The sequence below is a fragment of the Rhipicephalus microplus genome, chromosome 1 (genome assembly GCF_043290135.1).
Source record: "Rhipicephalus microplus isolate Deutch F79 chromosome 1, USDA_Rmic, whole genome shotgun sequence".
Lineage (NCBI taxonomy): Eukaryota > Metazoa > Arthropoda > Arachnida > Ixodida > Ixodidae > Rhipicephalus > Rhipicephalus microplus.
In genome coordinates, this window is record NC_134700.1 from 194568222 (window position 1) to 194581576 (window position 13355).

General features: G+C 45.7%; 1 long non-coding RNA gene across 2 annotated transcripts in view; it reads left to right on the forward strand.

Annotated features, from left to right (window-relative positions):
* LOC142803720 (uncharacterized) overlaps positions 1-13355 on the forward strand; it is a 147607-nt gene that overhangs the window by 118687 nt on the left and 15565 nt on the right. The window lies entirely within an intron of this gene.

A 13355-nucleotide genomic window follows, 5' to 3' on the forward strand; every position in this document is an offset into this window, starting at 1 on the left:
ACAAGGCTCGAGTCTTAGGAGGTTGACTCTTTTCTCGAAAGAAATAAAGAAACGAACGTAATTAGGGCAGAACACCAAGGGCAGGCACCGCACATGGTATGAACAATTATGGAAATTCATTTTAAAGCATGAACTTATTTTCAAAGTCCTCTATTTCATAAATTTCGCGAGTCATAAGCTCTTTCGCTGGTAGGTCTATTCACGCCATATATAATTTCTTTTGGGTGCGGCTCTCATAATACCAACTATTTTTCTGCTACTCCTTTTTGAAAACATGACCTTGTCAGCTTTGTTGTTACCGTTAGCTGTAAGACGCATCTATAGATAATGGTAAAAGAAAGATGACAATGTTCTTGAAGCTCTTTAGGATAAACCATGCCATGAAAAAACAAAAAGAAGAGTAACACAGGAACGCCTTGTGGCGCGAGCTTTTGGAACGGAGAATGTCAGAAGGAGTGCTAGCAAGAACGAACCTGGAACAGAGTGTCGGTGGGGACGAGAAACCCTGGCTCTTGCTGTCCTGCTGACAGTAACCTAGCAAGTGGATGGCACACCATACCCGTGCTCCCCTCCCCCCCCCCACCACAATTTTAGGGTGATAGTCTTTTGAAGATATCTGACCGCATAAATTTTGGTCTCTCTGTCTGTTCCTTTGTCTGGTTGTTTGTCACATGAGTTAGCCAACCGGCCAAATTTTAAGCGTTTACTGAACGCCCAGACATCTTGAACTAGTGGCTGAGTTCATACTTTTAAAGATTGTCTATATAAAAAAATGGCCCCGTATCTGCATGTTTCACGGCAAATGTCGTCGAAAGACGGTAGTCTTGGGTGGGGAGAGAGTGAACATTATGTTTTTTTGTTATTCTGCGCGAGAAATCGATGAATTGTATTCTTGAAGCGCTGCGTTAGAGGATCTCGATCTGTGCAGCGAAGGCGAACGAGCGCATAGAGGCACGTTAGACACGAGCACTATCTGGCAATTAGCTTCGAAAACGAAGGAAATCGTGCGCGTCCACGCAGAAAATGGGCGCGTCTCGCAGGCTATAAGGTATACAATGCAAAGGGACGGACAGGTGCCACCACCATGTCGTCTTAGCAAACCGTTGCCCCACCACGGTGTTCTAGTCGCTAATGTACTCAGCTGCTGACCCGCAGGTCGCGGGATCAAATCCCGGCTGCGGCGGCTGCATTTCCGATGGAGGCGGAAATGTTGTAGGCCCGTGTGCTCACATATGGGTGCACGTTAAAGAACCCCAGATGGTCGAAATTTCCGGAGCCCTCCAGTACGGCGTCTCTCATAATCATATGGTGGTTTGGGGACGTTAAAACCCACATATAAATCAAAGCAAGCTGTTGGAAACACTTGCCTTTTTGAGCATCGCGTTGCATTGTCAGCGCAGTATGATAAATGCCATAGTCCTTAGAATTACTTGCTTGTGCCTTCTCTAGTATAAAGACACAGATACAAAATATTGACGTGTTGCTATGGTGCCTCATATGTGCGCAATAATTGGTTTTTAAATGACGATCACACAAGCATGAACGCTGCAACTTGAACAATATTGGTGGGTTCTGCGGATGGGGTTGGTCGTCAGGCGTGTCGCTTGTTGCCGCTTGGTGTATCGTTAGGGCATACAGACAGACAGACAGACAGACAGACAGACAGACAGACCAAATTTTTTTCGTTAAAGTACCCCAAGAAAGACTATCGTCTTTAGAAGCAGGTATTACACATATCTCACACGCAACATCAACATTTAGGTGTTACTAGATGTGCTCAATCACTCGAAGATACGGGCATACATGATTTCAATTACCCTGGTGTGCGTTTGGCTGCGTTGAAAATGCAACACTATGCGTGAAAGAATGCCGGCTGAACACTATTTTCTTTCGACGACACCTGCTGTGAAACACGCGGATACGCGCCCATTTTTTTTTTCTAGTTGAACTGTGACTCCAGCCAGTATGACATTGACAAATTAGAGCGTTGAACCTTGGCGTTGTTACGAATTCTTATCATACAGTAATTTTTTAGATACTGCGAATCTTCTAGTTTAGTTTTGCACATTATGCTCTCCGCTTCTGCTACAGCTAATGGAGGCTTTAGTGCACTGAATAAGAAATAAGCATACAAATACTAACTTCTAATCTCTAGTCGACTGGATGAACTCTTGTTAGATTGCCAACGACGTGTGGACTACACCGCCGGCGTATCGTCATGAGCATATCGGCTTTCGGAACGACTACGTGATGAGCCATCTCTCTTACTCGAATAAAAACCTCATTCATCTCCCGTCTGCCGTTAAGCACGCAGGCCAATCGAAGCGGTCCACCGACACCACGCTCGTGATAGAAATTACATAGGAGACCCTAATTGGGTAGTTCTGTAGTTTACATACAGGTCTCTCTTAAGAAGAAAAAAGAGAATCCGTTGCTGAAAAGACTAATTGAATGCCAACTCGCCAATATTTAGTTATTGGCAGCGTCTCAGGAGGTATGATGTAGTTTACTTCGAAAAAGAAAGTGCTGAATAACTTGAGGACGTTCGTCATACGATTAGACATCTCAAGTTCACGCAAAAGTTAATCACGCTTGTACTTCTTATTCAAGCATTCGTAGAAATGAAAAGAGCCTGTCAATCTTTTTTGTTTAGCAATGCTACCAGATATCTCAACAGCCTTACGAATTAAAGCGTGACGGATAAATGTATATTAAAGATTTTTTATTCCAGTCCAGAAGAAGTGACTCAACAAGATCATTGATTACCGATTCCCAATTACGGATTGTAGCTCAGCTAAAGTTTTAGGACTTGTTGAGGAATTAGATGAATACATTTTAGTAAGAAATTGTTTTTATATCCATAATAATTTATTACTTTATTTCACAAGGCTGTCAATTCTATTTAGGTAGTTCTTACAGAGGAGGTGAAGTAATATTATAACAAAGCAACAACACATCATTAGCAAAACACAAATACAGGCGGTACACGCGGTACACTTGTACAGATAGTCAATCAAGGTCTCTTCAAATTTAGACAAATTGTTTTGTTCAACAGCGCACACCAGCGATTCATTCCACATTTCAATTGCATTACGAAAAAAGGAGTATTTGAACCTATCGGTATGACCCCTGCGCGATTGAGTGGCCCTGTTGTGGTTGCTTCGACAGCTCTGCTTACCTGGCGGAAGTATGTATACTTTTTTGCTAATATTTAGTTGGCCTTTTCGTATTTTAAATTATAGCTTCAGACAACTTTTCTGCCTACACGTTTCTAGCAAATGCAGGCCAGAAGAATGAAACATCTCTTTATCTGACTCTGTTACTCTATATGGCAACATAAAAATCGCACCACATAACTCCGAAATTTTTCTATTTGTTTATTTAAATGGTGTTGCTGAGGTCTCTCTACTCAAGAACTGTCCTTACAAAGGTTCTGTAAGCAGAGTTTCACATCAGCTGTAGCACTTTCTAGTTTTTTTTTGAAGAAAACATATTCTCTCATATGCCATCGAACAAACATTGTCAGTGGGTAGGTTCTAGGATGAAGTTCACGTTATCGTTAATCCTAGATATTTAAATTGCGTAGTAATTATAAAACACTCGTCTCCGACGGACTACGAAAATGAAAAAAAGGTCACTTCTTTGTGGTATTAAGTATGTATGTAAATTTAAAAGAATTAAGTTCGTTCAAAAGAACCATTCGTTCAACGCATGTAAAGTCCTGCTAATTTTAACTTAATCCTCAGTGTTTCTTAGAGTAAAAAATAATAAACAGTTATCTGCGACCAGTTTAAGGTTTACACCTGGATTCATGATAGTAGAAGCGTAACTGATATACACCAAAAATAAGAGTGGTCCCAAGACAAATCACTGCGGGACCCCCGAGAACCCTGACACTGAGTAGGAGACATGATTACTCATTCTTATAACTTCTCGCTGCGATTGGTTAAGTACGTCTTAATTTATTTTATAACAGTGGCATTAGGCCTGACTGTTTGCAGCTTATAAATTAGCTTAGTGTGCGGCGCCTTATCAAAGGCGTTGGTGAAATCTGTGGCTATTAAATCAACCAGCTACATCAATTATTGTAGTAAAATCGTGAATAGCCTGTATGAGTTGTGTGAAAGTAGAGGGGTCCATTCTGAATCCATGCTGGTGGGCGTGAAGTAACAAGTTAATTTCTAAATAACAAATATTGTGCTTAGCTATTATATGTCAAACGTTTACAAGAGATAGATGTGAGATATATAGGCGGGTAATTATTCCCCTTTGTTCAGATTCCCCCTTTAAACACTGGAATGACTACCGCACTGTGCCAGTCTTGTGGCACACACTGTGTTTTCAGTGATTTTTCAAATATAAGTGTTAGGTAATACGATACCCATTCAGCATATCTTTGAAGAAACTAGGTCGAATCGTCATCTAGTTTTTTCGCTGTCTTCACATCTAAATTCATTAGCAGCTCAAATACGCCCTTCCGAGTTATTTTGACGTCATCCTTCATTTAGCTACGAGCGGTACATTCTGAACTTACGTCGACGTCATAATCGGTCGCGGTGAATACAGACTGAAAGAAGTGATTGAAGTGATCTGCATCATCTTTTTTATTTATTAATGCTTGATTCTTATTTTTATTTTTTCCTGCACCTTTTCCTTTTGCGGTAAGGTTCTAAGCAAGCGGCTAAACATTGAGTGGTTATCAAGGGGCTTCGGTGGTTTGTCTTTTTTACCCGCGTTAGTATATAGCTTGCGGTATGAATAATTTAAAGAGTAGCCACAAGTCTTCTACTATTTTAGTATTGTAATCAATCATAAAGTCATCAAGCGCATAATACTAATACTACTACTAATAATAATAATAAAATGAGCGCTATATAAATCTTCAAAATATCTGAGGTTCCACGTCCCAAAACCATGATATGATTATGAGAGACGCTGCATTAGAGGGCTCCGAAAACTTCGTCCATGCAGTGTTCTGTGACGTAGCTCAATACCTATAGTCACAAGGCTTCTAGAACTTCACCTCAATAGAATAGCTACCGCAGCGACCGTGATCAAACCTGCGTCCTTTGGGTCAGCTGCCAAGCAATTCGACCACTGCAGCATCATGACTGTAGTTTGTGAACATGAGTCGGCGTAATGAATATTGCATTTGAAGCACTACACTCACACTCCTAGCCACAGATTGTAATAAAATATTTGCTATATATTAAAAGCAGCATAAATAAAGATTGAGAGCTCTCCTCACAACACAGGCAATAAAATACATAAATGAAGTTGTCAAACAAAACAAACCGAAAACTTTAACGTGAAGCACTTGCGGTGGGAGACAAAAAAGAGAGAACAGCGGGATTTCGAGATAAATTTTGCGTCGTGCACATGTTCTCTTTGCACGCTACAGGCAGGAGTGCCGCGATTCGGGAAGAGCAGTCATAGCCAGTGCGGACTGCTGCTGCAGGCGTTTGTGTGTGGCGGGGCGAGAAGGCGCAAGCGAAGCGTTCAGACGAGAGTTCCGCTCGCTCGCCCTACCGGTGTCTGCCAACCGTTATCTCTGGTAATGGAGCGCGGAGGCCCCGCACACACACCAGCCACCACCGCCGCAGCCATGGGAGCGATAAATCCGCGGCCAGTCTCCTCTTACTATACGTGGAAGCGCATGCGGCCACCGAAACCCGCTACTTATACGGCAGCGATGGCATGATGCTGTTGCTAACGCCGCCGACTTCGTTCTGTCTGTTCAATGCAGGAACGCATACGTGAGAGGCGAAGCAAGTTTCTTCCTCTAGTACTCGTCCCTGGTGCTCTGTTCCTTCAGTTCTAGAGTGGCAATGTTTTCGGCGCGAAGTTTACCACTCTTACTGAAACTCGCTGCTCTTCTGTTTCGTCGCATGTGCGTGCCAGAAATGCCAACTCAGTCTTGCTTCTCTCATTCTTCGTACAAGTTCTGCTTGTGTAGTGATAGTATGCTAACTGAGCTGACGCTCTGGTTAAGTAAAACCCACAGAATGGCACACAGAAAATACAAATATGCGTTGGAACAACACGTTCGCTTTCTTTTCGTCTACACAAAAGTGGCAATATGGTGCAATCGCTTTCGACCCCATCACCTCGATTCACCAAATTTTTTAGTATTCATACGGAACAAGCAGTAGAGTGTTATAGATATTCCACTTCCTTCATACACTGCTTCGAATAACAGTGACTATTTCACAGGAATGTGGCTACATGAGTCTATATTATATATAAAATGAAATACACCTCTTTATCTCCCTTTTTTTGTTTATAATACGTGATTTTACTTCGAACCTCGTTTAACATGCTAATGGGTCTTATAGGGGACGCCGTTCTATACGAAGAATATAGCTTGGGCCTGTTTCATCGCCAAAGGGTTTTAGTAAACCACGAACAGAGCGACTAACGACGGTGACTGTTTGCGGAAATTGTTGCCATGTAGCATTAAGATGGTGCTCTAGTAATATATATATATATATATATATATATATATATATATATATATATATATATATTTATATATATATATATATATATATATATATGTATATATATATATATATATATATATATATATATATATATATATATATATATATATATATATATATATATATATATATATATATATATACCATTGCCAAGTGTGCCATATTGCCAAGTGTGCCGAATTTTTTCTTTGCGTTCTTTTACATCATCTTTTCTCTTTGCCAAGTACATAGTAGCATACCGGAGCCTTGCTCTAATTGAATTCTTAACTTTTCCTTGTTTCTCTCTCTCTCTCCCTCTTGGTTGATTAGTGAAACTTACCTGTCGCGCTCTCAGTGAAGAAGCCTTTGGCACAGTGCGGAGTTGTAGACTAATATCCGCTTGGTGTAGACAGATGTAGACTGTTAGACGCGGTGCCTTGCTCACCTGCGGAGACAGCAATGAACAACAAATTAGAAGTGCGTAACAAATGAAAAAAAAAATACGTAGCGTTTTTTTAGCTCTACGCATTCCTGCTGGAAATATACCCAAAATCTAGTAAATTATAGCAAATTTGTGTACGACTATCAGACCAAGTAACTTTTGTTTGGAAGCAGTATTTCTCCCAGTACGGTATTCACGAGCAGCACTCGGGTAATCGACATTTTTTTGCCAATAGTTTCAAATTTTTATGAAAACAACAGCAAAACTGAATGTACACGCATCTATTCCTCTTTCTAAGGAAATGCGCATTATATGCAATAACTTTACGTGCAAAGATATATCAAACATTTTTTAAGGTAGCCTTTTGGAGAGGTGCTCTTAGCTAAAGCTCGGAACGCGTTTCGAGTTGTTGTGAAGAAACGACCACCCTTTCCTTGTGTGAGTGTCCCCGTTTTCATTTGCCCAGAAAACTAAACTCTCCAATACGTTACACCGACGCGACGATCGCTCTTCGTCGGATGAATGAATCCTGGGACCTTGACAGAGTGTGTCAGCACAAAAGGCTTGAAACCACCGCTGCACTTTCAAAGGACAACAGGGCTTAGAGACAACTTTAGCCAGTGGCTTCATCTAGTTTTCTTTCATTTTTCGCGGTCTTATTTGTTTTCTTGTTTCACTTCTGAACATTATTTTTGTATTCTCTATCATTCTCCGTTGTCGCTTTTGAGAACAAGGTAACCAAACAATCGGGGTAGGGGCTAAGCTCCAGGTCTTTTTTTGGCTGTTTCTTAGCTGCAGTTCTGAGGCACCTTCGAAGCCAGATGCCATTATTCCCTGAGATTCTTCGCAGCTGTATATATTGTAGTTTCTTAGAGATCCATAGGCATATATTACCAATTTTCCCAACGTGGTTGTTGTTGCTAATTTTTTCATTTCATGTGGTTCTACGTTCCAGCAGCTGAACACCATGATCAAAATAAACGTTTGATGCAGCTTGCATGCATGTCCTCTAATCAAAAGGACCTTACTAGGAGAACTGTGGTTGAATAATCACTACACGTTTACTAAAAGACATTCCTGATGTGGATAGTCCACATCATAACGTGGCAATGGGAAAGTACAGCGGGAAGTAGGAGCTTGTCAGACCGATGGGGAGTGCTAAGCTAATCCCTGCACGGAGTGCCGGACTTGACGTGGTCGGATGGCCGCCGTAATTGCTAGGTCGCGTGCGAAAGACAAGAGTTGAAATGGGCTTCTATCAAGTGACAGGAGGTAGCGTGGGGCGTAGCAGCGGCCAAGACGAGAACGATCTCCAAGTTGAGATGTCGGTGTGTTCCGGGGTGGAGATAAAAAAAAAGCCACAAAGAGATGTTCCACGCCCACGGTCTCCTTCTGGCTCACCGTTACGCTCCATTGATCCGGAAGGTGACAGTGAGGTGAGATCAGAACGAAATTGGAGCGAAAACAGCAGGGCCCCGGCAAGGCTATACTTTCTCGAAATGAAAAAAAAGCAATACGTGATCTATCAGTTAAAGAGGTAGTCGTCACGTTGGTATCGTCAGTAAGCGTGTGCCACTACGTGGGAAGCGGAGTGGAGAAGTGGGGCAATAGACCGATTACGCTGTATGGTTTAAGTTGAGTGTGAACTGCGCTACCGAGGCCGCTGTCGAAGGAGGCAAAAAACGCCATACTCTCATCCTATAGAGCCACGAAAAGTAGCGTATATATATATATATATATATATATATATATATATATATATATATATATATATATAAAGAACACAAGCGAGTACACGTACGAAAGAGCAATACTTTTATGCCAACGTTTCAGCCGTGGCACGGCCTTCGTCAGGGAAACGCCGTTTCAGCCGTGGCACGGCCTTCGTCCTTTCCCTGACGAAGGCCGTGCCACGGCTGAAACGTTGGCATAAAAGTATTGCTCTTTCGTACGTGTACTCGCTTGTGTTCTTTATACGTACCAGACCCCTTGAACTTCCTGCTGAATATATATATATATATATATATATATATATATATATATATATATATTGTAACGAATTAATGAATCTGAATAACGGACGCTCTGCTGGCAATGAAGAAGACGACGATGATCGGTGGCTGCAGTGGTAGCTCGCGCTCGCCGTTCGCCATTAGCCAGACCTGCCTGTTAAAGCTCATTTTGCCAAGCTGCGTCTTAACCTTTCTCGACGTACAACACCTCTATTTTAAGTGGTGGAGGAGCCGGGGTTCCCATCAACCTGGAACTTCGCAATCGGACGCTACCCTCACCGCTCACCATGACTGCTCCTGGCCCTTCTCAAGCTGCCTTACCAACGACAGTCTACTGTACTGGCGTGCCTCGGCAACGCGACCCACCAATTTTTCGCGGCAACGACGAACAAGACGTCGAGGGCTGGCTCGTCGAGTACGAAATCGTAAGCGCTTCCAACAAGTGGAACGCCTGCGACCAGCTCACAAACGTGCGCTTTTACCTCGATGATGTGGCCAGCCTCTGGTTCAAGAACCACGAAGGCGAAATCACCAACTGGTCCGCCTTCAAGACCACCGTCGCCGCGGTCTTCGGTCGTCCCGCCGTGCGCCGGCTTCGCGCGGAACAGCGTCTCCGTAGTCGAATTCAGCGCAGGGACGAGACCTTTACAAGTTACATTGAAGATGTCTTGTCTCTTTGCAAGCGCGTCGATGAATCTCTAACCGAACGTGACAAAATCAAGCACATCATCAAAGGAGTTGACGACGATACCTTCCAGATGCTCGTCGCTAGGAATCCACAGACCATCACTGATGTTGTCCAGCTCTGTCAGGAGTACGACGAGTTGCGTAAGCAGCGTGTCTCGACGCGCAGGGCCGCTGAAGATACGGCTGAAGTTTCCGCCCTCGTGCACGATGTCGCTGCTAATCACACCGTCTTACTGCCCCACATCAAACAGTTCATTCGTGAAGAAGTTGCGCGTCAGCTTTCTCTTGTGGCCGAAGCATCCGCGCCAGTGACATCGTTGGACCCACGTCTACGCCAGGTCATTGAGACACAGGTCACGCAGGCACTGCCTCCATCGCCATCTGTCCCTACGCCGCTGACCTACGCTGCCGTCGTTGCTAGACCCTCAGCCCCACCTGTCTCTGGCGCATAGAGGGGCACCGGGTCCTCCTACCCTACGACGCTGCCTACATACACGGCACCCCATCCCGTTTCGCCCCCTGCACCTTCTATCGTTAACCCATGGCGCACCTTGGATAATCGGCCCATATGTTTCGCATGCGGTTTCGTGGGACATATAGCACGCTACTGTCGCCGTCGTAACTTCCAGCCTCCAGACCACGGGAATTCTGCAAATTACCAGGCTGCCCAGAATCCCCGGCGACCATCTTATCCTATCACCGACTCATTGTCCCCACGACGCCCTGTCGATTTTCGCCGGTCATTACCGCCCCGTCGCCGATCTGTCTCCCCGATGCTTCGGCGCACGAGCCCCGCTCGAGAGGAAAACTGACAGCCGCAGTTCCGGAGGCAAGAACTGCGTCGTCGTCGAACTTTCTAAGACCTCCTCTTTGTCTGACCAACGAAATCGATGTGCTAGTAGAAGGTGTTGCTGTACGTGCACTTGTCGACACAGGCGCCGTCGTTTTTGTAATTAGTGAAAAACTGTGTCGCGATTTGAGAAAAGTTACAACGCCGCTTACGAATCTTGCTCTGCGTACAGCCACCTCCCATTTCATCGCGCCGACAGCTCAGTGCACAGCACGCGTTTTTATTCAAAATGTTTGGTACGCCGTCAACTTTGTTGTTCTCCCACGTTCATCTTACGACGTCATACTAGGATGGGATTTCCTTTCTACCCATCAGGCCCTCGTCGATTGCGCTCGTGCTGAACTCACGTTGACGAATCCGTGCCTTGATATCGACCACCACAGTCCCTCCAAAGTGTTTGCCGCAGCTGACGTCCGCATCGCGCCGTTGTCCGCCGTCCTAGTGCCTGTGTTTTCCCCTGCTGCTACTAACTCGACGCTCCTGTTCCAGCCAGCTATAGCTAGTGTGCAACACCGAACCATCGTCCTCCCGTTTGCCGTCATCAACTTTTCCAATGGTTCGGTGGTACTTTATGCGTGCAACGTTTCTGCATGTCCGTACATCCTGCTACGCGGCGAGTGTCTGGGAAGCCTCGAGACCTTAAATTGTATTTTCGAAGACCCGATCTATCCAGACAAGCCATTTTTACCGACTTGTGCCATTACACCCGCAACGAACGCTAATGAACCTATAGATGTATTCCGCAAGTCCATTGATTGTAACCTCACCCCTGGGCAGCAGGAATAGCTGATCAAGCTCCTACAGCGTTTTCGAGCCTCGTTTGACGACAATCAGCCTTCCTTATGTCGAGCGTCATCTGTTGTTCACCGTATAGATACCGGTCAAGAGACGCCAATACGGCAGCGTCCATATCGTGTGTCGACTACCGAACGCTGTGCCATCAATGAACAGGTTGACGACATGCTGACACGTGGCATAATCGAACCGTCAAGCAGTCCCTGGGCCTCTCCAGTTGTGTTGGTGAAGAAGAAGGACGGATCCATCAGGTTTTGCGTGGACTATCGGCGTCTCAACCGAATCACGCGCATGGATGTCTATCCGCTGCCACGCATTGACGATGCCTTGGACTGCCTACAGGGAGCCGAATTTTTCTCTTCTTTAGATCTGAGCTCTGGATACTGGCAGGTACCCATGGCAGAGGCCGATCGTGAAAAAACTGCTTTCATCACGCCCGATGGGCTTCACGAATTTACAGTCATGCCCTTCGGCCTCTGCAACGCACCAGCTACTTTCGAGCGGATGATGGACTCTATCCTTCGAGGCCTCAAATGGAACGTTTGACTTTGTTATTTAGATGACATTGTCGTCTTTTCAACCGATTTCGCAACCCATTTAACCCGCCTCGAGAAAGTCCTCGCGTGTATTTCTGCCGCGGGGCTGCAACTGAATCTGAAGAAGTGCCATTTCGCTGCGCGAAAGCTTACGATCCTTGGCCACGTGGTTTCAAAAGACGGCATTCTTCCTGACCCTGCCAAACTTACAGCCGTTTCAGCGTTTCCCAAACCGACCACCATGAAAGAGCTCCGAAGCTTCATAGGCCTTTGCTCTTACTTCCGGCGCTTCGTCCGCATATTCGCGACGATCATCGCTCCTTTGACCAAGCTCCTCACCGGCTCTAGAGACCTTTCCGTCTGGTCTGCCACCTGTGACGATTCTTTCAATGAACTGCGCCGCCTCCTCACGTCGCCGCCTATTCTGCGACACTACGACCCATCGGCACCCACAGAGATCCACACCGACGCTAGTGGTGTCGGGCTAGGCGCTATTCTTGCACAGAAGAAAGACGGCTTCCAAGAGTACGTGGTTGCCTACGCAAGCCGAACTCTTAGCAAAGCCGAAACCAACTATTCAGTCACTGAAACGGAATGTCTCGCCATTATTTGGGCGATAGAGAAATTTCGACCTTACGTGTACGGGCGCCCTTTTGACATCGTGACTGACCACCACGCCCTCTGCTGGTTGTCGTCACTGAAGCATCCAAGCGGTCGCCTCGCCCGATGGGCATTACGCCTCCAAGAATATAATATTCGCGTGGTCTATCGCTCCGGCCGGAAACATTAGGACGCAGACGCCCTATCCCGTTCGCCGCTACCCCCTGACCCGGACTGCTGCGAAAGTCTAACCTGTGATGCCACTGCCGTCACCATCGCCAAGATGCCATCTGAGCAACGCAAGGACCCTTGGGTTGCTTCGATTCTAGACATCCTGGCTGGGCACACGGCTTCCCCCCCTTCTCGCACATTGCGTCGGCAAGTCGAGCATTTCGCCACTCGCGACGACGTGCTGTACCGACGCAACTACGCACCCGGTGGACGTCAGTGGCTACTCGTGATTCCACGTCATCTGCGATCCGAAATTTGTTCCACGTTTCATGACGACCCCTCAATGTGGCCACGCAGGTTTCTTGAAGACTTATTCTCGCATACGTCTCCGATATTACTGGCGTGGCATGTACCGTTTTATACGACAATACGTTCGGGCCTGCTCGACGTGCCAGCGACAAAAAACTCCCCCTTGTCACGCCAGCGGTACCTTGCTACCCTTACCATGCCCGTCCCGACCATTCGACCGCGTCGGCATTGATATCTACGGTCCCCTTCCCAACACCGCTGACGGTAACCGCTGGATCATAGTTGCCGTCGACCATCTCACGCGGTATGCCGAAACTTCATCCCTTCCCTTGTCTACAGCAAAGGACGTTGCGACTTTCGTTCTTCACAACATCGTATTACGGCATGAAGCACCTCGGGAGTTACTGAGTGATCGTGGTCGCGTATTCTTGTCAGACGTCATCACAGCATTGCTGCGTGAGTGCCACGTCG